General features: G+C 39.6%; 1 protein-coding gene across 4 annotated transcripts in view; it reads left to right on the top strand.

The window, feature by feature from the left end:
* The window catches only part of ZNF827 (zinc finger protein 827), a 170,876-nt gene that overhangs the window by 125,308 nt on the left and 22,198 nt on the right, over positions 1–23,370 (top strand). The window lies entirely within an intron of this gene.

Genomic DNA, 23,370 nt, shown 5'->3' with positions numbered 1-23,370 from the left:
GTGCAGAGTGGGCACCTAGCTAATGGGCAGGGTAGGGCCTGGGGCTAATCATTTCCAAAAGCATGCTGGAACCACCAGGTTTTTAGGTCCTATTGAATAAGACAGATAAGATAGAAAACCTGTCTATCTATGAAATAACAAGCCAAGATAATGCCATGAGGCATCCCAGGTAAAAGGGAAAGGAGCAAGAAGGGGAGAAACTGTGATCTACATAAAACAATGTACAAAAGAGAGCAAGAAGAAATTAAGAGATGGAGTCAAATGTCCCCTTTATAAGATGATACATGCAATTTATCCTCACTAGTGAATGCCTTCAGACCTTACAACCAAATTTGGCTACTGACCACCAAAGTTTCCTGGAAAAATGCACAGAAGACAGAGGTAACAGCTGTTGGGATTTCTGTCCTGGGCACCAATCCAGATTGTTAACACTACCAAAAGTGGCCAGCAAAGTTCACAAAAGGAGATGCCAGCATTGTAGCTCAGAGTGGGCCCAACACAGCTGGAAAAGAAGGGTATATCATGTATTTTGTGGAACTTACTCTTTGGAAGAAAGAATTCTGTCGCTCCATGAGCCGTTTCATGTACGAAAAAAAATCATGAAGTTTGGTTGGCATTCATACTTCCTCTTGTAGGAATGTTGGCTGTTATCACTGTTCTGCATTAATGCCATCAAATTCTCAAGGTTTTCTACTAATCTAAATGTCATGGAACAAGACACTTGAGTATATATAGAACAAGGATAGGTGTGTCATAGCAGCACACACTTGGCACGTAAAGTACAATAATATAGTACTGTGCAGGGGAGTCAATTTGATAATAACAAGAATATCCATACCAGAGCAAAGATGTGAGTTATTAAGAGGCATTTATATGCAGGTTGATCTTGTCTGCAGCCAGATTAATATACCATTGCTGGCTTGGATTAGTAGGATTTCAGGACTACAACTGAACCAAGAGTCCTTGTTTCCTTGGTTGATGTCATAATCTACTATTATGTCCAGAAATCCTCAGTCAGTAATAGAAAATCAGTTTACTGCAGTCTCAGTGGCGCAATGGGTTAAACCCTTGTTTAACCTGAAGAATCCGGGGACATTAGAGAAGCCTCCCACAAGGATGGTAAAACATCAAAAACATCCAGGGGTCTCCTGGGCAATGTCCTTGCAGGCAGCCAATTCTCTCACACCAGAAATGACTTGCAGTTTCTCAAGTCACTCCTAACATGAAAAAAGGGTATCATGGCCCAGTTCACCATATTGGTTAGGGTATTCTGGGTGTTGTAGTCCTACAAATATTTGTTTCACAGTTCAAGTTATAGTAGACTGAGCTTTGCAGACACAAGGTATTGGATGTTGATTTTGATGCTTCATTTTGAAAGAATGAGCAGCACAAGGTGATCTCATCCCAGTGATAAATCTACTGACAGCATGGCCAATAGCTGGTGCTTATTCTGAAAAGAGAAGTCAGTAAATTGCATGCAAACAGGCAAACATACTCTTTTTCTCTTCCAGAGACATTATCTTGAGGAGACCATAGAGGAAGCTGTCAGTGCCAATAGACATATAATGCCTAACATCCTGTGAGTGATGGCATACGTGTGTCCTTACTCTTAAGACAGCTGATGATCTGTGTAGCTGAGAGTCCTGCCAGCATTTCCTGCTTGGGTTAGCTGGGTATGCAGATTGGCTAAGAATAGTGGGATGGGGGGAATAAGCAGAGCTAAGAATAGCAAGATGGGGAAAGGAGAAGGTTCACCTGAGCAGGAACTGCACAATGGGTTGGGTTGTGTAAGAATGCAAAGCAAGTTCAACATTGTGTTGTACACTTCACAGCCATTTTGATGAGATCATCTGAGGTCAAAGCCGGAATCTAAAGGGATTCAGTTTTCACTTTACAATGTTTTAGTTCTCACTGTGGCAGAGAACAATTTTGCAAATTTGTCATGTCTTTCTGACATAATTCTTGGAAGGCCAATGCTTTTATGCAGTCTCCCCACCCTTTCGTAACCTTTTGTCTCTCTTGTTTATTATGTGACCTCTAAAACACCTATCTATTGTATATTGTATATTTGTGTCTGAAGGCATACTCTTCGACTTTCTAACTTTGTCTGTATATGTCATATGAGTCTGGTCTAAATTCAGTGCAACATTAGTTAAGGTAACAATGTGTTAGCAGAATTACATTTTCTTCAACTGTATACTTCTTCCTGTACTCTCTTAAGTATGCCATGACACAAACAACTGTTTTCAAGCTTCTAGGCAAGTAATTGTGCAACCAGGCCTACAACTGGGTGTGCAATCAGTTCCACAGCTGGATGTGCAACCAGTTGTTCAAGTGGCAATACATCCATTCCAAACTGGGAACTGTTTTGTGCACACAAATCCTTTGTGCATAGTGTGTAACTAGTCTGTAAGTATATCATAACTGATGCTGGCAGAAGGGCACTATTGGGTGGCGAACTGTGTACCGCTGGCACTTTCTATAGTGGTCCCCTGTGGGAATCATATGAAGGTGTTATAGTTCATGAAATAGAGATCTCTAGGATCAGAAATATTCACATTTTAAAAGTTAGTAAACATGAGGACTTAAGGATTGCAGGACACATTTTGTATTTTCACTAGAACCACTCAGCAAAGCCTGGTGCAAAAGATATGCACTTGGCTTTAGAGAATTCTTGAATCCAGGAATTTGTTTTGAGAATCAGAATTGACACTCATAGTTCTATCACACAAAAATCCACTCCTGGTTCATGTCAACAACATAATTTAGGACAGGCATAGAAGAGTCATTGTATTACTGTTGTTGTTAAAACAATTGGGAGTCACAAATCCTTCTTATGAAAAGGTCTCTGGAGCCCTGGATAGCTATTTCTATTAGAGAAAATGCTGTTCAATTCAAGTACAGTAGAGTCTTGCTTATCCAACATAAACTGGCCTGCAGAACAATGATAAGGAGGGATTAATAATAATGTTCAATTATAAGAAGGGGTTAAGGGAAAGCCTATTAAATATCAAATTAGGTTATGATTTTACAAATTAAGCACCATAACTTCATGTTTTACAACAAATCGACAGAAAAAGCAGTTTCATATACGATAACGTTATGTAGTAATTACTGTATTTACGAATTCAGCACCAAAACATTGCAATGTATTGAAATAGCTGTGGATCTGGGCAGGAGGCACACTGTGTTGGATAATACAGAACGCTGGATGAGTGAAGGTTGGATGAGACTCTACTATAGTTAGTTACCAGAGGTGGAAGTGGGGAGTTCAATTCTGACCTTGAAATGAGGATTCTGAACCCTACCTCCTAAATTGATTCTGCACTCCTCTAAAATTCAGTCTAAAACCCATGGCAAATTCAACAGTCCACTCCCACGGCCATCTTACTTTAATCATTCAGCTTATAACTATTTGGTGGAATAGGTGGATTTGTGTTTATCCCACATAAATGGGGAAAGTGTCAGCATGAGGAAGAAAAAATTGATGCCACTATAGAGCACACAGCAACTTTCAATGAAATACTGTCAAAGAATTAAAGAAAAGAGTCAGAGTCAGGAACTTTTAATGGAAATGAAATATAAAAGAAATGAAAGGAAGAAGTTAAAAGAATTACTTTGAAAAAACAAAGGTCAGCAATAATATCACAACAGACCTACAAGAGCCAGGAAGTCCGTGACATATGATTAAATTGTTAACGGTTGCTTGAAATAAATCTTTAGATTTGAAAGTCAAAGGATGACTCTCACTTCCTAGTATGGATACTGCAACCCAAGCATATTGATACTTTTTGCTGAGGTCTTGTATATTCAGGTGAAGGAGAAAAGAATCATGTGTTAGGATTAGATCTACAATGCCATTGTACAGATGCTAGAGATTACCACAGAGTATATCAGCAACTGATGCAAAAAATGGTAGCATGATATTATTAGTGGTTCTCAACCAGTGGGTCCCCAGGTGTTTTGGCCTTCAATTCCCCAAAATCCTAACAGCTGGTAAACTGACTGGGATTTCTGGGAGTTGTAGGCCAAAATACCTGGGGACCCACAGGTTGAGAATTACTGGTCCTTCCATTCACACTATGTTATAGTAGCACCTACAGCACAGTGGATAGCTAGAATCCCGTTTACAAGTACCCTATATACACATGTATAATTCTGGGGGGGGGGGGGGTTGTCAAAAATCACCCCCCAAAAAGCATGGGTTGACTTATTTATGGGTTAATGTGAGTACTGTATCATAACTCTTATCAAACACTTTCTCCCTGATTTACATGGCAGAGCAGCTGTGTCTGGTCATACCCTCCACTTGCCATCTTGCTTCCCTGGCTTGGCTCACTTCTCTCTCGGCATCCCCTTCACTTTGCATGCCTGTCTGGCAAAGTGAGGATTGGCTGCATATAAGCAGGCCCAGCTGCTCCTCCAGCTCAGTTGCTGTCGGGCTCTCGCCCTACCCACCCTTCCATTATTTTTAGTCCTTTGTCTCTGGATCTGGTTTTGCTTGCATATGCCCTCCCAACATCAGGCATAAAGACTCCTGTCTACCTGCTGGAGGTTATGGCTGCACAGGGTGACCTGGAGCGGCTGTTGGGTGGAAGCTAGGCAGAAGCATTGCTACAGATTGTGACAGCCTCTATCATGTTGCTTTGTCAGTTCTGTGCATGGGCTGGCTGATGCTGGGATCCAGAACCCATGTCTGGTTGCCAACAGCATTTTCAGTGTAACCAAAATACAAGTTGTGGCCTTTGTTACTCCCAGATGTTATTGTGTGTCAGATGTCCTTTCCTGGCTGAGGGACTTCTTGCCTTGCACACAAAAGGAAATATCATTTTCTCTGATTAGAGAAATTCAGTGGCTTGGCCCATCTTAGGAGAACCTTAAAAAAGCACTGACCCTCTCCACTCTCTCCCCCGTGATGCTGCTTCTGGCCTTTTTGAACACCTGGACAGGGAAATGGTGATGGCCAAGGGAAGATATCTACGTGAGGCGGCATTGGTGCTTTCCCCTCTCCATGGAATGACACTCAACTTATCCATATGTTATATCAAAATCCATATTTTGACCCTTTAACTTTCCCCCAGCTTATACGTGAGATTGACTTACAGTAGTCTATCTCAGGTAGTTTGTTTCTATTAGCCCAGCATTGTAAACAAGCCCAAAAAAGCTATTAACTTGTATTCAGGTAATTTTTTAACTATCCAGTTTAGAGACTACTATTCCTCATTACTTTTATTTATTTATTTATTTACTTATTTTATTTACCATATTTATACCCAGCCTTTCTCAACTCCGTAGGGGACTCAAGGCGGCTTACATATATAGGCGGCAATTTGGTACCAAAAACACATATAATAAGAACATATACATTAACATATACACAATAATTCAAAACATATAAAACCTTAAAACCAATATTTAAAATCACACAATCTAATATCATAGTCTGCAACCGTTCCAATTTGTCATTATGACTGAAAAGAGAGACATTTGCAGTGTTCATTGCTCTCATTTACATATACCTGCACAGAAAAGTATGAATATGCATGTAAAATCATAGATCTGGAAAGGATTGCAAAGCCCATCAAATCCAACTTTCTACCATGCAGGAATACATAACTCATGTTTAAAGACTTCCACAATAGAAGAAAGACCTACACAATATCCGTGTCGAACAGATCTTACAATCAAAATGTTTTTCCTAATGTTTAGGAATATTTTTTTCTTAGGAATCTATTGGTTCATGTCCTGGTCTATTATGTTGATTACACTTATGCCATTGTGTTTATACTTATGTGTTGTTGTCTGCATGTGGCACTTGGAGTGCTTCAGTGAGCTGCCCCAAGTACATTTGGGGAGATAGTGGCGGGGTACAAATAAAGATTATTATTATTCATTATCTCAGTTTGGAAAGTACTCTGACTCTTCAACATACAAACCCCTTCTCCAATTCTCCAATGTTTTATCCCAGGTACCTCAGACAGAATCTCCCTGTCCCTAAAGATTAGTCTTCACCATGGGAACGTAACATATTCTCTAGGTAAGGTTATGTTGCCAGGTCATTTTCACAGCTAGAAAAATAAATGGTTTCAATTTGAAACATGAGCCTGGTTTCCATGATGTCAGGCTTGGAATTTGTTTTTAGAAACCGATTATGATACCAGGACCCAGAGTTTACCCTCTCCAAGTGTTAACATAGACTGTTTTTCTGCACTTCACTTTAAAAGGTTGATTTGGGAGGAGAATGTCTCTTAGCTCCTGGGATTCGAGTTCAAGGCCTGTCTCCCTGAAGATGTTGTTTTCCAGAATCGGTCTCTTTAGAGAGTGAGCATTAAACAATTCTTTTACAGTCCACTCCTATGTTTATTCATTCATACATCCCACTCAGTGCAGTGAGCCTGACTCCTTAGTAAGTGGCTTCAATCAGATTTACTGTGAAGTGAACAAAACTAGGCAATGATGTAGAGACAAACTAATTTAGAATCATTCCCAAGTGATAAAGGATTATTACAATTTAAAGACTCTACTATATGAAAAGATAGCTCCCAGCTGCAACCTATATGCACACTTTATTTATTTAGCATGCTTATGCATTGGTTCCCTGTTCAATGAGCTCTTGAGGTCATGTATAGACTAAATAAAAATAGTAATAATATATATAAATAGAGAGAGAGAGAGAAACAGACAGACAGACAGATGAAACTATAAAACAGTGCAGAAATAAACTATTAAAAGAATCCAGAATTCAACCCAGTCAATTGATAACTAAATTAGGGCATGCTGCCACACATGCTCCATTGTTTCAGGGTAAAATTATCCAAATTTTATGTGAACAAAATAATATATAAAAATAAATTCATATTAGAGCCATATATTTTATATTTTACCCACATCCAATATCAATAAATTCTCTATGCAAACGTATCTTATAGCATCTTTGAGACTAACCAAGAGAAAGAAGTTGATGGTATAAGCTTTCTAGACTTCAGCCTACTTCATCAGATGCAGGATTTATGCTACCAACTTCTTTCTCTCGGGATGCATCTATGCTGTGAAATTAACATAGTTTGACACCACTTTAACCGCTATGGTTCAGTGCCATAGAATCATGGGTATTGTAGCTCTTGAGGATCAAGCCTTCTCGGCCAAATAGTGCTCATCGAACTACAATTCCCATCGTTATACAGCAGGCATGGGCAAACTTTCTAACTTGGGGGCTGCATGCTAGCGGTCCCTGTTAGGAGGACTGGCTGTGCGGTGATGGAAGGAAGGAAGTGAAGGAGGAAGGAAAGAGAGAAGGAAAAAAGGAAAAAAGGGAGGAAGGGAAGGATGGAAGGTGGAAGAGTGAGAGAGGGCAGGAGGGAGGAAAGAGAGAAGGAAGGAAAGACCAAAGGGAAGGAAGGAAAGAAGGAAGGAGAAAAAGGAAGAGAGGGAAGGAAGGACTAAATGATGGAAGGGAAGGAAGGAGGGAGAAAGAGGAAGGGAAGGAAGGCGGGAAGGAAGGAAGGAAGGAGGAGGAAGGAAAGAGTGGAAGGAAGGAAGAATAAAAGGGTGGAAGGGAAGGAGAAAGAGGGAGGAAGGAAAGAGAGAAGGATAGGATGATGATAGAGAGGATGGCCTGAGAAAAGAGTCAAAGGGGCTGCATCCAGCCTCCACGCCTGGGTTTGCCCATACCTGTTCAATAGCATTGAGCCATGGCAGCTAAAGTAGTGTCGGACTTCATTAATTCCACAGTGTAGATGCAACTTCCCTTTGCATAACGATCCTGACTAAACAGTTGTGTCTTTGAGTTCTAAAAATACATTCCCTTTTGCCATTGGAGGAAATGAGGCCTTTCACCTACATTGGATCCTAAAGCAATGGCCCAGGCTTCTTGTTCCCTTTTAATTTGAATGTTTTCAGCTTGGCACAGAGAGGAGCACCAGTCCCGAACAGCTGAATAACTATGACAGTTCATTGCAGTCAATAGCGAATTATTTGCAGCTATGCCAGATAAACCTCCTGGAATGGTCACTTCACTCTATCAAATAGTAGGGCCAGCCTGGTCAAGCTTTGCATTATGGGAAAATTAAATTGGAAGGTCCAATCACATTAGAAGCAAAGCTGCCACCACACCAGCAGCAGTCTCTGCCTTTTCATTTTACTGGAGTGGCAGGAGTAGCACTTTTGCCAGATAACACTGCAACCTGTCTCTAATCTTAGGCAAGGCACACATCCAAGAATGTACATTAAATTTGTAGCGTGTGGACATGCTGCCTAACACCATGGGGGCACAGTGTAGTCCATGGACAGAGTCCCCTTCCTGGAGCCCACTTTTGCTATCCCTTGAAACCCGGCACTACTCCCATAAAATTCCTCCTCCCAAATTCTGTAAACATTTTAGCATGGTTTTGGAGCAATTGTCACCTGAAAATTGCACAGAAAATGCTCCAGAAATGTGAAACCCACCTGCACGACTCCCTGGAACTTCAACCACCCCAAATGCCTCAGTACTTTCTGGTTGCCATTTTGTGATGGACTAAAAAGGAAAAGAGATATCAGACCATGTGTGGGATAGCACATACTGTACTCTTTGTTTAACACACAATTATATTAGAGCTGACCTCATTTGATTTAAAAAATATGTACTGTACTCAGATTATTTAACTTGGAAATTTAAATCCTGTTATTATAAGAAATTAGGAAGTCATGTTCCCAACCATAGCTCACATGCAAATATATATGGAACTACCTGAATGTATGCTGCAATGTTAGTATTATTATTACAAAAGCAAATGTGTAAGCAAATGTGATAAACATAAAAAGAACGTGGGCAATATAACTTGCTGGTAGAATATGGACCCATAAGGTGTATTTACACTATAGAATTAATGCAGTTGAGCCCCACTTTAACTGCCATGGCTCAATGTTGTGGAATCTTGGCAACTATAGTTTCATGAGGCACCAGCACTTTTTGACAATGAAGGCTAAAGACCATATAAAACTTCAGTTCCCATGATTCTATCATGTTGAGACATGGCAGTTAAAGTGATGCCAAACTGCATTAATTCTACAGTGTAGCTTCACCCATAGTGGAGATCATGAAAAAAAAACCCATCTCTCTTCAAGAAATGCTTAATTTCTTTTATGCTTAATATATTGTGCATGAATATGAATTAGACTCAGAGAGAGAATGCATGAAAATTAGAGGAAGGGATATAAACAATTTTGAGATATGCAGATGACACTATATTAGTAGCAGAAAATAGCAAAGATTTGGAATAACTCCTGAAGAATGTCATGGAAGAAAATGCCAAGGCCGTGTTTCAGTTGAACATTAAGAAAATAAAAATAATGACTACAGATGACTTACAAAACTTTAAAGCAGGTGATGAAGACACTGAAAAAATTAAAGATTTACTCTAACATATCTCAGCCATTAATCAAAAATGGCGACTTCAGCCAAGAAATCAGAAGACTAAGGACCTTATCACATTAGGGCCAAGAAGCATCTTCTCCCTGCTTCTCTGCACTGCCGGCACACTACTGGCACATAGCCCCCAAGAGCCCATCATATGACACAGGACCACTTCTAGTGGCACTCCGTGGCACAGCGTGACAGCAACGCAGAGAAACAGAGCCCAGAGGAATCAGGTGTACACTGCTCCAAGTTTTCCCCTGTTCTCCTCAGCTTCTCTGGCTCAGTGGGATGAGGTCCTAGAACTTCGAAGAGCAGCCATAAAGTAACTTACTTGAAGATCCTGAAGTCAGGATTGTCTGTGCCATAGTACTTTTGGTTTCTGTGAGAGCTGAATGGCGAACAAAGCTGAAAGGAAGAGAAATGTGGTGATGAAGAGCTCCTCGGATACCACTCATTGCCAAAAAAAAAAAAAAAAGACAAATGACTAGCTCCTTGAGCAAATCAAGACTGAACTCTCATTAGAAGCAATGATGACTAAACTGGGAGTATTGTATATTGGACTAATAATGAGAACACATAACTCATTAGAAAAGACAGTAATGCTTGGTAAAGTAGAAGGCAGGAAATGACTAGGAAAACAGTAAATAGACTCAATCAATGAATCAAAGGCACTGAAGTGGCAAGACCCTAACAAGACTGTTGGTAAAAGATTGACCTAGAGGTCTTTCATTCATAGGATTGCATGAGTTGAAGTAATCTTGATGACATTTCTGCAGTTTGTTGCAAGACCAAAGCCAGATGAGTTATCATGTCCTGTCATCATAACAGTGGCAAAAACCAAATAATCATTTCTTCTATAAAAAGGAGATACTGGGTTTATTCAGAATGAGAAACTGTAGAGAAAATTTGCACTCCAAGTCTTTTTTTGAGAGGTACTGTACAGTAATCGTTTTGTTTTGGTTTACTGTACAATAATGATTGGTAGTGCATTTTTGGTCTAGATCTGTCAGCAAATTAAATGTTTGCCTGTCAGTTAGCCTTCTTGGCTCTGTGTCAACTCTTAATCCCCTTTTAAAGTTCTCTGCTACCTTGCTGTCACATCTTGTAACTCAAAACTGAACTCTTGATATCCAGATAAGTTATTTCTTTTGTTTCACTTCAGCAGCGTATCCAGATAATTTCAGCCCTTGCCAGACTCAACTTTCTGTAATCTCTGCAAATTCTGTTTTCTAGTGCAATGAAATAAACAATATTTTCTAAAATAAGGATTGGCAGACTAGCCTGACTGCAATATACAATGGAAATTAAAGGATTATGAACCCATAAGCGTGGTTTGAGTGCTAGAATTGAACTGCTTTTGTAATCTTGTAATCTTGTAATCTTTGACAGAGAAACCTATTCACAGTTATTTATTTGTTTAGTACATTTATATCCTGTCCTTCTCACCCTCAGAGAAGGACTCAGAGCGGCCTCACAACTGGCAACTATTAGATGCCCAAACAAAGATAATTATAATAACAATTTACATTTAAAACAAATAGTTGAAATATCAAATATAAAAACATCCAATTAAAATTGTGTAAGTTCAAGTCATAATCCAGGTCTGTCAATTGGCAGTCAAATAAATCATTCTCATTATTATTACCACATCTGCTTCTTGAATGCTTGGTCCCACGACCATGTTTTAAGTTTTTTCCTGAAGGATAGGAGGGAGGGAGCCAATCTGATTTCATTGGGGAGGGCGTTCCACAGCCGGGGGTCACCACTGAGAAGGCCCTGTCTTTCCTCCCCACCAACCGTGCTTGCGAGTGTGGTGGAATCGAAAGCGGGGCTTCCTCCGATTATCTTAATCTCTGAGGTGGGTCATAAAGGGAACAAGTGTTCAGACAAGTAAGGTGGGTTGGGACCGCTTATGGCTTTATAGTCTGAAGCCAGCACTTTGAATTGTGCTCCCAAACCTTTATTTCATTTATGCTTGGGGAAAAACTGAACAGTATCTCTCTCCATAAAAGCTATCACATTTGATGCTCATGAAATGCCTGTTTGACTTGTGACATTGCGTGACCTTTCAGTTCTATTACATTGTAATATATTATGTTAAATAGAAAATCTAGGTCAAACAGTCTGTGAAGATGGATTGACAGCAATTAAATGTTAGATGAATTTGCAAGAGGAACTAGACTTGGATAGGTTTTGGATGAAATCAGAGAGGTCTGAATGATGAGCGAAACTGAGAGTGGATTGCATATTGCATTCAAACTGCTTGCTTGTGAAAAGAAATAAAATTCATAAACATCCTTAATTGCATTAAGTAATGCTATAAGCTCAACATAGCTGTACTCATCATCTGTTTGCTATACTAGTGTCCAGTCAGGATTAAAGCATGTAAATTAACAAAAGGAAAAGGAGAAACAAATGTTGAGCTCAGTACGGGCAGTCCTCAAATTACTAATAAGAGAGGTTATTTATTATTTATTATTATTTATTTCGAGGTTTTATATACCGACCGTCTCACCTTCAAAGAGGGATTTGGACTGGTTCACAACATGTGTTAACATACAAAGAATATACAATAACAACATAATGCCACTTCATAACACGATTAAAATATCAGCACTATACACATTAAAACATTATCATCACAGTTAAAAGAGCCAAATCGTCCGACACCATCACAATCCCATTCATCATCCTCCTTTCATGTGGGCAAAGAATTAAATCAGTTGTCAAATGCCGCGTTCCACAACCAGGTCTTTGTTAGTTTCCTGAACGTCATGAGGGAGGGGGCAGTAGGATTGAGTTCTGTAGGATTGAGTATATGATAAGCCCTTGTATTTAAAGACACTTTGGCAAGCTTTGGAAATTTGTGGCATAAATCAGTGTATTCTGTGAAATAGCAAATAGTAAAAGCAGTTGTGTTGAGGTGCTATTTGTATTCAAAGCTTGTCATCTCACAGATAATGCCATGCTTACCCACTGTCTGCTCAAACCTGTCTAAAGTCTTTAGATACAAACTACATTATCTACTGCTCATTTTGTGGGGATTTCCTTAGGGTCTAAAGAGAGCTACAGCTTTTCTAAAGTGACTTCCATTTCTCAACCACGATTTTCCAGTTGGCGAGTTGTATGAACGAGTGTGAGTTGTACCATATCTCCCATAAATACAGAGATTTTTCAGTGATCAAAAATAAGAACAGTTGCTTGAATTGTGATTGAATGCTACTGGAATTGGGTATTTGTGATAAATTGGTACATCCAAATAGGCTTGACATTTCCATGTAATGAGTTTACTTACAGTTTATTTTTAAATTTCTTAAGTGAGAAAGTTTGGATCAAGAGAGTATAATTTGTGGCTTAACCAATCAAGAATAATACCTGTCAAATGGCCACCAATGAATTGCAGTATTGTCTGCTATGTATTGTTTTTAATGTGGTAGAACATTGATTTTGGGTCCCAATCCTGAACCAACTTAGATAGAAATGGAAGAGAGTATATGGAATAGGCTTGTGCCAATCCAGCTTCTTCGGTTTGTTCGGGTGCCAGTAATGGCAAGGGCCCAGCCATCAGGGCTTCCCATCCAAAAAGGGACCACGTGGAAGCTGTTCATGGCTCCTCCTCCCCTATTTGGCATCACAGGTGAATCTTTTTTATTTTTTTTATTTTCTTGATTCTGTTTATTTAGTGGGATTGACTGAGAGTTGAGGACCTGAGGGACAGTGGGTGGGGTGCACCCGCACATTTGGGGGCTCAAAGAGTTATCCTTTTAGCTTCTTTTTCTTCTTCCCTTCCTCTCCTTCAGAAAACACTTCTAAAAGATAATAATCATTAATAGTAATAGTAATCCCAACAAACAAAAAGAGAAGCCTATCTCTCCTCTAGAGTAGAAAGTAGAAACCGCTTTATGGAAGCAAAATCCCAAGCAAAAAGGATACTGCAGTCAGTAGAGAAAAGAGGGGAGATTTTTAAGATATTCCAGGGAAGATAGCTCCACTCAGCTCCAGGTCATTTCTCTTCCTTCCCTGGATCTCCTTAAAATGCCTTGGAAAGCCATGTGATGTGCTGCTGGTGCTGGAAAAGAAAGCATGTGTGCCTGTAGCACCTCTCCTCTAGAGTAAACAGCTTTAAGAAGCATTAAACCCAGTCTCCTCTACAAACAGAAAGGAAAGGATCAAGAAAGAATGGTATTTTAACTCTGATGCTTTTTTTAAAATTCAGGTCTTAATGAAGGATATGGAAGCTGGGCTGGATAATGGGCTGGATAGGGTGTTTCTTAACCCTGTTGCTGATAGCCACGTTCCCTTGAAGGGAAGAAAGGAAAGGCTTCAAGGGGAAAGAGAAGCCTCATAAGTTCCCCATTGCCGCAAATGGTCCGGTTCTAGCCTCAGTTATCAGCTAAGGAGTGAAAATGGTTATCCGGCTACCCATTTGTTTTTGGCAGACGCGTGAAAACGGATACAAGGGTCTATCAGTATCTGGTCAGCAGAAACAGATCGAGATTCAGCCAAAATGTACAAGCCTAGTATGGAGCATGATCCACAGTGGAATTGGGAACTAAAAGGGGCAACTAAATTTCTGTGTCGATATTAAATTATGGATAACCATTACCTTAATTTCATTTTCAAAAAGCAAATGGTTAGATTCATATTAATTCCTTGACCATAGCCTAAGTTGCATAGTGTTAAAATCTTGCATGCTTTCAAATGAATCATGCTAGATTGGGTCTTACATTTTCCATTTTCAGAACAATGTAGTGCACGTGTGTTCCTATTAGTTATCATTATTAAGATATTTTTAAATACTCATCTTCTGATAACCATGAAAGTACCACTAATGCTAACTGCTTCACAGTTAGTATAGACATATCACAGTATGGTTCACTCCGGATTCTTTTAGAAGCATTACTATAGGTCTGTACACTCAGGGATTTTCTTTAACAATTTAGTAAGAGATTTGCCTCCTTTAGACTACTCTTGTTTCCCCACCAGCAGAGAACATTCTCAAGTTTTATGACATCTTTCAACACTTTTAATAGCATCACCATAAATCAAAGTCAAATTCATGGCAGTTAACAACTACCTATTATTAATGAAAATAATACCAGCTGGTCTTACTGCACTTTAGATTCTCCTATGATAAGAAATACAATTTATTTCAGTCTGCATAATATTGATCATGCAAAATCATTATTCTTGACAAGTGGTGTAAGTAAAGGGTTTTGCTCATATAGCTTGCTAGTGTTATCCTACTGCAACATATCTTGAAAATTCCATAATTATGTACCCAAACCTCATACAGCATAGACCTTTTTGCTTGCTTGTTTTCTATGATTATGGATTTAAATACAGTAGTGTACTTCAAATGGAAGTATTCTTTAATATCTCATAGGAAAAGTTAAATTGCAGGTGGTTACAAATTATGCAACCATTTCCTCCCAGAGTGCACTTCCCATACAGTTTCTCAAGCCTGGTTACCAAATGGGGTAATCTTTAAAATACCTGGATTGTTTAACAGGCATGCCCTCATCTAACGCATACATCTCAGGGTGTGTCAATAAAGGCATGTAAACAGCTTGGTTGATCTTTGCAACAATCAAAATTAAGGAGGTTCTGAAAAGTGAGCAGTTCTTGATGTTTTGATGGGAAATAATTCTAAAAGGAAATGCATAAGTATGCCAGAAGTATTGTGCACAATGACTTACAGTGTTTACCTTTTTATGAGCAGGCTAGTCTATAATACATAAGACATTCTTCCTGAGACATACATAACCTGGCAATATAATAGACATGGAATTTTTATTAAGTGGAGGTTATACAGGCAGGTATCGGCCATACATGGACTTGGCATGTGGTCATTATAAAAAATATCACCATGTGTCTGCTGTGTATGCATTTATACATGTGACTAACACAATCTGGATTCTTGGCGGAGGTATGTGTCTATAACCAGGTATGACACGGATATGACCAAATAGGTTCCAATGGGAAGTCTGACTTGGCCACGGTAGTACCTTGGGAAGTCTGACTTGGCCACGGTAGTCCACGCTCTGGTTACATCCCGTCTTGACTACTGCAACGCTCTCTACGTGGGGTTGCCTTTGAAGACGGCTCGGAAGCTCCAATTAGTCCAACGGGCGGCAGCCATGTTACTAACAGGAGCGGGGCGCAGGGAGCATACAACTCCTCTGCTGTACCAGCTCCATTGGCTGCCGATTTGCTACCGGGCCCAATTCAAAGTGCTGGCGTTGGCCTTTAAAGCCCTAAACGGTTCTGGCCCAACTTGTCTATCCGAACGTATCTCAGCCTATCAGCCCACCAGGATCCTAAGATCTTCTGGGAAGGCCCTGCTCTCTATCCCGCCTGCTTCACAGGTGCGGCTGGCGGGGACGAGAGACAGGGCCTTTTCTGTGGTGGCCCCTCGGCTTTGGAACGCCCTCCCCATAGAGGTAAGATCAGCCCCCTCGCTGATGGTGTTTCAAAAAAGACTGAAGACATGGATGTTCGAACAAGCATTCGGTTAACTCGGTGCAATGAATCTGATGATCAAGGACTGGTAATCACAGACGATGGAATTGGACTGCGTTTTTAGTTAAGAGATGCATTGGTTCGATATTGGTGGCCCAATATTGTATATTATGTATGTGTTTTTATGCTTTTTATATTGAATATTGTTGATTATTGTAGTGTTGTAAACCGCGTTGAGTCGCCAATGTAGGCTGAGAAACAGCGGTATACAAGCGCAGTAATAAATAATAAATAAATAAATAAATGACTTTTGATACATTAATTTAGTCCCTGTTGATGTATAGCCGTGGTTCTCAACCTTCCACCCGAGAGGCCAGCCAATCACAGCAGGAGGAGGGCTTTTGATAGGAAGATTTGCCAACTATTTCCAAAAAAGGAAGAGAAGGATCATCAGACTTCTCTGCCAAAGGAGTTCCTAAGACCATAAGAAATATGGTCTTTGGTGATCCCTCTGAAATCCCCTCATGACCCCCCCAGGAGTCCCAATCCCCAGGTTGAGAAACACTAATGTATAGGATCTTGAACCCATCTAGTTTAGCTTTTTTCTAGAATAAAGTGAAAAAGTAACAGAAAATTCCTTTGTGCATTAAAAACATTGGGTGTATGTGTGGTGGGGTGCATGTGTGTGCACTATTTTGTTTTCAAGAGATAACTGAATTTTATACAATGAACGAAATTTCTCTAGTTTCATTTCATCCATATTTATTTATTTACCATATTTATACCCTGCCCTTCTCACCCCAAAGGGGACTCAAGGCGGCTTTGCACATAGGCAACAATTCAGCGGCATAAAAAACAACATACAATTAAAATAAACCTTTAAATTAAAATCAAAAATTAAAACATTTAAACATTACATTAAGTATTCAAACCACACCATCCACAATTGTAATCCGGGGCCATTCCAGTAGTCATTACACATATTCTATATCCATTTATTACACTACAATTATTATCCGAAGGCTTGGTCCCAAAGCAACGTAACAGGAGGGTTGTAGCTCCCTGTATGCCGCTCCATATAACAAAATCTTCTTAAAGGAAATTGAGGGTGAATTGCAAGGGTAGTCATTAACTTCGATAAAGAAAATGGGTGGGGTTTTTTTTTTACCATTTCTGGTTTTATAGAGGCATAAATTTGAACCAGTTGAGTCAGCTGTTTAGTTAGGCTGTAGGACAATAAGACACTGCAGCTGGTGAAAGCAGGCAAAGTTATCAGTCTTTTGTAATTGTTTTTCTCAAGTGTGGATGACCATTTCATTTATAGAATGCTTTCCATCTGTCTCTATCCCCACAGTGTTTAAGTTGTTTCTTTACTGAATTATATGGTTTAAAACAATAGGAAGTGGTAAACAGAAGTCGGACTCCAAGGAAAGCAAGTGGGGTAGGGGTGGAAATCAGACTGATGGCAAAGAAGTCTCTATTTTTAAATGGTAGTAGTAATAATTATAGTAGTAGTAGTAGTAGTAGTAGTAGATGTCATTTTGGAATGGAAATACAAGTTCTGCTCAGCAAAGACCCCTTAAATGGCTACAAATGGAATTAAGGCAACAGGTGTGTCATGCTAGTTTATTTGGTTCCCCAAATGTCAAGCATTTGTATGCCTTTCCTCATTTGCTAAAACTCATGTGGGGAAGAAATATGTTAATTTATCACAGAATATTGGGCAGAATTCTTTCATGTTTGTATCCATGATTCTTTTGGAAGGAAGGAAAATAAAGCAAAACAAACAAAATGAGATCAAATCAAATAATTCTAGGATTACATACCATTAAATAGTCCAAACAGCAGGTGATCTGTCCTGAAGATATAGCCAGGTAACCGATATTGCAGTCTTACAGATATGCAAATCCAGTTTTTTGAATGCATTGATCTCGACAGCGTCCAGGATGGGGAAGTTCAGCAGCGTAAGGCTTTAATGTACATGAGATACCATCCCTCACTGGACCAAACAGCTAGCTAAATTATGAGAAGTACAAAAAGAAAATTAAAATGAGTGGAAGTGATGGGTCATTTTCAATTGAGAATAAATACTGGGAGACTTCCACTCAGTTGAAAATGCTATTTTCTGCCCTGAATTGGGACATTCCGCTTCAGACAAAAAAAATGTGTAGTTGAAATGGGGAACATTGCAGAAAATCAATGTTTGAAAATACAGTATTAGCAAACCAGTTCCCAGAAGGCTGCACCTGAGTAACAGACAATTAAAAGAAATCAAAGCAGGAAAGGTTTTGCATTCTAGAAGGGTGCATCATAAGCTTTTACAACAGTCTGCTTTCAACACCTTTGAGAAATTTGAAAATGGATCCTCTTATAGTTTCCTGTGGAATTTTAATAAATGATATATGGTTTGTGATTTCAGCTCCTTTAATATGACAAGAAGAATGCTAATGGCAAATACTGAGAAGAATTTTTAAGAGGGACATTGACTTCTAATTGAGCCTACTTGTTTGCTTTGTGTCCAAATTAATTCAGTTTTGTAGTGACCATGCTTTAGGAACTGGAATACACTTGACATTTTCTCATAATCATTACCATATTCCTCCCTCTAAAGCACTGTTTTGATTAAGCACTCAAAAAGCTGCGTAAAAACATCTGCCGTCGCCATAGAGTCAAATGACCGCTGTCTTGAACTCAAGACTAATAATTGAAAGAATGGTTCACAATTGATTTTGGGGAAGTTAAAAGCTTGATACATACTTCAGCCATTTTCCTCCTCCTTCTGCCTTTTAAACTTTGCAGAAGGGCCAATTTGAAAGAAGCGTGAGTAATCACACATTAAGGATAATTTATATTATTATAAGACAAATAGCAGATAATGGTAGCACCCAGAGGGCACCCTTCAAGTGTCAAGCTTTTGTTGTTCCAGGTGCTACATGAACTATGGCTTTTCTGGGAGATGTGTCTATAATAAATAGCCTGTTGCGATGGCTACATAGATCCTTGCTGCTCCGTTAAGCAAGCTTTCAGGTCTTGCTTGAATTAATTACAATAATTCACATGTATGCTCCTTGACTGACAACTTATCTAGATAGTTCTGGTTGTATATAAATGGGGAAAGTGCTATTCTGCTAAAATATATAGTTACAAATGAATTGGGAAATGGGGCGGTGGCTGGCTTCTGGCTTATAGGGGTGGCTCTACAGTTGGCTCTCTATATCCACAGATTCTGCATCCACGATTCTGCCATACCATCCACAACTTGATCTAAAAAAAATCCAAAACGCAATCCTTGATTTTATCATTATGTTTAAAGAGCACCATTTTACTGTAGCATTATATATAATGGAACTTGAGCACCTGCAGATTTTGGTATCCAAGGGGGAGTCTTGGAACCAAGTCCCTGAAGATACCAAGTGTCCACTGTTGTTTCTTTTGTAAGAAGGATTGTTTGTGTTCCAGTTCCATTATGTCAAGAATATGTAATGGTCCATGTAAACATGGTTCTGCTTTATTGTATTGAGCTGTGGCACTACATCAGAGAAGATCCATCACAATGAGCCAACAAGATATTTAATAGTATCTGTTTTTGCCATTTTGGCAAGTAGCAAAAACACGTTGGTTGAGCTTTGGTGATGCTGGTCCCATCAAAGGTTTCTTCTGGACTCCAGCTCTGAAAACTCCTACTACATAAAAGTAACTTTCTAAAGCTGTAACATTTTGACCTTCAGGGTCCCTTACATGTCTGTTGGGTTGGATCAGGTAGTTCTCCAGTTTTTCAGGCCTTGCCCACTACTTTGTCAAGCAGTGCTCTCAGGATATATGCAAGAAGTTATGTTTCCTAAATGAGTGTTTTTTAGTCAGAAAATATTTGCATGCTCTTCCTCAGGCTTTTAAAAGCAGGGAGGGAACAAATCAATAATACGTAACAATAATTCCAAGCAAGGCATAAACTAAATCATTACTTAAATACATATGCTTCACATAAAAAATGAATGTAATATATATCAATTAATTTATTAAGATATATAAAACTCATTATATAAAAATAATATTTCCAAAGCAATATACATATCAACCAGCAAGAATTTCAAAAAAAGAGTCTCCAAATCTTATTTATTTATTTATTTATTTATCTATTTATTTATTTATTTACAGTATTTATATTCTGCCCTTCTCACCCCAAAGGGGACTCAGGGCAGATCACAAAACATGCATATATAGCAAACATTCAATACTGTTTTATACAGACAAAACAGACAATTGTATATAGGAGGTATATATAGGCTTTTTCCCATCCTCGGTATCTTGGAGGCTTGTGCTCAGTTCCGGCCACAAGGGGGTGCAAATCTTATGCTTCATAATTGATGAGACAGAACATTATAAGGCCATACAAATATTTGGGGGGGGGGGGTAAAAAGCATTTACTAATTTGATCCTGCATAAGAAGCTATAACTGCAGAGACAGACCTTTTCAGAAGCTCATCTCTCCCCCAACATGGTCACTTCCATGTTGCTAGAAAATGGCAGGATGCGCATCTAGCTCTCTTCCTGGAGCTATGTAAACCACTGCATGCTTGACACATTCAAACAAGTAAGTTATGGACGCTTCCTGTGATGCTGTCACTGCAAAAGAGTCCAGAGGATTTTACAGTGGTTGACTCACAAAAATAAATAAAAATTTAATTGACTGTCATCTTAAAATTAGAAGCTGGTTGCAAAATTGCAGTGGGAAAGACCTGTTTGCTGTGTTGGTTTGCATCGCTACAGGTCTTTAAATCATATTGGGATCTTTCTCAACAAGATATGCTGTAACTTAGCAGAGCTTATGCGCTGGATACAGAAATGGCTAGGTTGGTTTTTATAGCACCTTTTAAGGAGAGTGTCAGGTTTGATCACCATAATGGTTTCCATCTTCCCTTTAAAAAAATCTACAAGCCTATAAATGATTACTTTAAAAAGCAGATTCACAGTTCAGTAATTTGCCCTGTTCTGTTTTGCTTTCCTCTGTTATTTATAGCTTGAGCTTCTCAGTGTTGCACATTTTGTGCTATGAAGTGAATAAAAGTTGATACAAGAATATATAGGCATCGCAATAACTGTTGCTGTCATTAACCCCCTTCTGTAAGTGTTAAAAGTACACTAATAGCAACTGTGAATGCCTGAAATCAAAGCAGTATGACCTTTGGTATCTTGAGGAAACCAACCTGGAAAGCGTGTATTACTTAAGGTTTGCATTGCAGCCACATTAAACATAATTGTGTGTTACTGTCTGACCATCCAGCAATAGTCTTTACCAATTTTAAGGAAATACTACAAATAGGTGTAGCGTTGACCAGGCCCGTAGCCAGGATTTTGATTCGGGGGGAGGCTGAGTTTGATTCGGGGGGGGGGGGCTGAGTCTGAGTGAAAGAGGGTCTACCCTAGCAAACCTTTTGTATTGTTACCCCAATACCCCCATGCATATGGGATATATTGAGCATGGTGAACATGATATGAATAAACATAACAGTTTAAATAATGTACCCGTAAGGCCTTCTCGCGGACCACCATGAGAATTTCGGGGGGGGGGCTGAAGCCCCTCAAGCCCCGGCTACATACCTGTCATTGACTGAAACTGCAAGAGTGTGCATTGCCCAAGATGATCCATGGCCTTACCACATAGGGAAGCACCCCCCCCCCCCCCGCCGGTGCCGTTTTCCCAGCGACAGTGGTGAAAGGGCAGATACGAGGGGCAACTTGGTCTACAGGGCAACTTGGTCATATGGGGGAAGCATTACCCAAATCAGACAAGTGTGTGCTTGCTAGCAAAACGGCACCGGGGGCGGGGTGTTGATTCCCCCATGTGATTTGTTTATTTATCTTGTCAGAAGCGAATTGGGTACAGTTATAATGTATTTAAAAACATAAAGAAACTTGGCATTATGCTAAATGTGCTTTGACCAGAAGCTGGCCACTTGGAGTGCCTCTGATGTGGGTGTAAGACGGTCCTCCACTGTGCCTGTGGCAGCAGTCAGGTTGCATTGTGATAATGTCATGAGTTTAAGTCAGTGTTTCTCAATTTGGGGGTCAGGACCCCTGGAAGGGTCGCAACCCCTTGGGGGTTGCAAGGGTGTGTCAGAGGGGTTGCCAAAGACCATCAGAAAACACAGTATTTTCTGTTGGTCATGGCGGTTTTGTGTGGAAAGTTTGGCCCAATTCTACTGTTGGTGGGGTTCAGAATGCTTTTTGATTGTAGGTGAACTATAAATCCCAACAACTACAACTCCCAAATGTCAAGGTCTGTTTTCCCCAAACTCCACTAATGTTCACATTTCGGCATATTGAGTAGTAGTGACAAATTGTCCCAAAGCCATCATTGTTTGAGCCCACAGTGCTCTCTGGAGATAGGTGAACTACAACTCCAAAACTCAAGGTCGATGCCCACCAACCCCTTCCAGTATTTTCTGTTGGTCATGAGAGTTCTATGTGTCAACTTTGGTTCAATTCCATCGTTCGTGGAGTTCAAAATTCTCTTTGATTGTAGGTGAACTACAACCCCTAGCAACTACAACTCCCTAATGACAAAATCAATCTCCCCCAACCCCAGCAGTATTCAAATTTGGACATATTGGGTATTTGTGACAAATGTGGTCCAGTAAATGAAAATACATCCTGCGTATTAGATATTTATGTTATAATTCATAATAGTAGCAAAATTGCAGTTATGAAGTAGCAATGAAAATAATTTTATGATTGGGGGTCACCACAACCTGAGGGATTGTGGGATTAGGAAGGTTGAGAAACACTGGTTTAAGTAGATAAGGTCCAGGGACACTTCCAATCCAGTTGGGGGCAGAGCATCCACCAGAAATCACATGATGTTGTGTGATGGCAGGCGTGGGACTCCATCCCTGAAGCAAGCTGGAAGCATTTTAGAATGCTTGATTTGGTCAATGTGATGATTTCACCAGTGGGTTTCTACCATGTCTGAGCAGGAATTTGAACCTTTGTCTCCTAGAGTCATAGTCTAACACTCAAATCACTACACAAAGTTGGCTCAAGATGAGTTTCATATTTTGTGGCTCAGAAACAAGGTGACAATGGGAAAGGCTATCTTCAAGGAAGTATCTAGACTACAAAGGTTAGCTTGTGTTACCATAGGAAAAATTTTTAGAATAAAATAAAGAAGTGCAAGCACAGACTGATGTCCTCCAGTGTTTTAGAATTTAAAGTAAAAGGCTTTACTTTTCAGCTTGAAAGATGAATGTAAAACAGAGTAACTGCCCCGGCATCTTTCTTCTCCTTTTTAAAGTCCTGCATATCAGATTGAGGCAAACCCCTATTGCTTTTTAGTATGTTCGTGTAATAAAGGAATACTAATATGTAAGACTATCATTAAGTGTGATTGGTACTTTCAGAAGGATCACATCTGAATGTTTCCATCTGTATGGGACAGTGGGATTGCATTGCCCATGACTTGTTGAGTGACACAGTATATAAACAAGAACGGCTTTGAAAAATTAATACTAGAA

Source organism: Anolis sagrei, chromosome 5 (assembly GCF_037176765.1).
Source record: "Anolis sagrei isolate rAnoSag1 chromosome 5, rAnoSag1.mat, whole genome shotgun sequence".
In the NCBI taxonomy this organism is placed as follows: domain Eukaryota; kingdom Metazoa; phylum Chordata; class Lepidosauria; order Squamata; family Dactyloidae; genus Anolis; species Anolis sagrei.
Note: the sequence above shows the minus strand (reverse complement) of the source record. Positions and strands in the feature narration are given on the sequence as shown.